The sequence below is a fragment of the Rousettus aegyptiacus genome, unplaced genomic scaffold, assembly GCF_014176215.1.
Source record: "Rousettus aegyptiacus isolate mRouAeg1 unplaced genomic scaffold, mRouAeg1.p scaffold_m13_p_1, whole genome shotgun sequence".
NCBI classification, from domain to species: Eukaryota; Metazoa; Chordata; class Mammalia; order Chiroptera; family Pteropodidae; genus Rousettus; species Rousettus aegyptiacus.
The window spans coordinates 103,640,191-103,642,796 of record NW_023416284.1 but is presented as its reverse complement, the minus strand read 5'-3'; the positions used below and the strand labels follow the sequence as shown (position 1 = coordinate 103,642,796).

The 2,606-nt window shown below is 38.6% G+C and overlaps 1 pseudogene; it reads left to right on the top strand.

The window, feature by feature from the left end:
- Window positions 1-584: 584 nt before the first annotated feature.
- LOC118605162 lies at window positions 585-703 on the top strand (annotated as a pseudogene).
- The last annotated feature ends 1,903 nt before the right edge of the window (window positions 704-2,606 follow it).

Sequence of the window (2,606 nt, the reverse complement as noted above, 5' to 3'; positions counted from 1 at the left end):
TACTTGGAATACCCTACTCAACTTCATTTTGTCAAACACATTTTTCTAGACTCCCTTTGAATTCTTCTGCCAGTCTTCTCAGATCCAACCATATTAAATCTATATCTATTTTCCATGTGTTCGCAAAGCACTTCATTTGCACCCCTATTACGCATTTAGTCCCATTAATTTTATGGTAGGGTTAAGTACACATAAAATAAAATATCTCTTGCTGCCTGTGAGCTCTCAAATGGCAGCTTTGAATCTTTAAAAATGATTTACCTTCATTGGGTAAGTATTATTATCTCAGGAGCTTCCATACCATTCTCCCTTTCTGAATGAATGCAAAAGATTCCATGGTGATCTTCCCACCTCCCCTCCTTATAGACCAGTAGGTCTCTTCATGGGTAATTTTTTTGTCTCTTTCCAAAATCATTATTTCTTTAAAGTGACAAAAGATTCATATAAGAAAGTGGGAAAAGTGAGCAACAAGGTAGTAACAGGTGACGATCTATCTTGGATTAAAGATGGGAAGAGAGGTTCATTTCTAGCAATTTCTCCCATCCCATATCTCAAATTAAGTGAGGAAAAATAATGCTGCATCATTCTATGGCCATGCTATGCTGAACGGGCCCGATCCTGTCTGATCTTGGAAGCTAAGCAGGGTTGGGCCTGGTTAGTACTTGGATGGGAGACCACCTAGGAAGACCAGGCACTGTATTTGTAAAATAAAATAAAATAAAATAAAATAAAATAAAATAAAATAAAATAAGGGATTGTAAGTTGACAAGGTCCTTGCAACCTGTGAGGTCGACCAAGGGTTTCCTTGCCTAGAAAAATAAAATAATAATAATTTTGCATCTTCTGCTCACTAGTACACTACTTTAAATTATCGCCCATTATTGACACATAATTTTATTAAGCAATCTCTGCTCATTCTCCCACACTTTGGTCTGCCTGCAGAAAGATAGAATTAATTTCTTCCCAAGGCTAGTAAACGAAACTTAAAGTTTAATTTCTATATTAATTAGAAATGCATTCTGTGGCCTAAAATTCACATTGTTAAAAAGAGAACTGCTTGGGCAAGTCACTTCATCATTAGGGATTTCAATTTCTTCACCTGAAAAAAAAAAATGAAGTGATTCATAGTGGATGATCTCTGAAGTTTCTCTTATCTTTAAGTCCCTGTGAAACTGTGACTCTATAATATGTGCCTGGCAGGAATTCTGCAAGAATTAACGTTTATAAAATAATTTAAGACTCAAGGATGAAAGGTTTTATGCGAGGGCCCCAAACTACTTTTGCTAAATGAAGCATGCCGGGGAAATCTGTTGTGCTAGAGGATAGCCGCTGTCAATGTCCCCAGCACTGCCTGTGCCCAACACCGCCTCAGAAATGAGAATAAGGAACAAGAATTACACTAATGGAGCCAGAAATCATGGTGAGTGAAGAGCACAAATATTCTTGAAATCCAAACCAGAAAGTGATAACGTGTACACAAAAGCACCAATGCTTATGGAAAAGAGGTTCACGAAAGGATTTTGTCTTGGTGGCCCTATTAAGGTCCATTTATATGCCAGGGAAGAGGATTGGTGATATCTCTGTGCACTTGCTTGCACAGCATACCCCCAATGACTTTCCCTTCATGCTGAATCATTTTTTGTCTGACTCCTGCCCCACCAAAGCAAACCAATTTGATGTTCCCAGTTCGTCCATCTAAGTAACTGAAGTGATTGAGCTAGAATTCAAGACAACTTAAAATTATTAATTCGATTTTTCTCATCTTTCTCATGTCAATAAACTGAGCTTCAAAAACAGTTAAGGAACTACCAAAAGTCACAATTAAAGGGTAGTTATACCAGGGCTGAATAGCAGTCCTGTGACTCATTAACCAATGGTTCTTTCACCACAGCTTATTAACATATAAATAAATTCTAGTCTCAATACTGAGGGAGGTGTAACAGATCCCCTAGCTGCATGTTGACAGAAATGTTAGTGCTTTGACACAAAAGATTGAATAAAGTGAATAATCTAGCACTTGGCAAGGCCATTCGAGGAGATATTATACACCAACACTGGAAGAGCTGGTACAAACTGGGCCATCCCACCTACGGATAACAAAAGAAGCACGGTCCATAAACTTAGCTCGCCAATGGATTACTATTTTAATTTCTGTCTAGGTGTCATTTTCTGGATATAAGTACTGGCATGGTTAGAATTAAAACCACCAAACTCAGGGTCATTTTTGTTCATGGTAGATAAATATCAACAACTTTAGGAAAGGAGACAGATGTAGGAAATATACTGAACTAGTTGTCCAGTGAGATCTTATCTAGGTCTTTATTTAGCACGTATACTGATAACAATGGTTCTTATAACACATAACATCTGCTTCAATAGGCTGGAGGATGGTCCAAGATTCTGCATTCAGGTGATGCTGACACTGCCAGATGGAGCACCCCATGTTGAGTAGCAGTGCTTTGCTATCCTCCTGCTCAGGCTTTAGCGTGCAGCAGGGTCACTGGGAGGCTTGATTAAATTCAGATTTCAGGGTCCTACCCCAGAATGTCTGCAGAGATACTGGTTCAATAGGTCTGAGGTGGGGTCTGAGAATTTGCACATCTAAC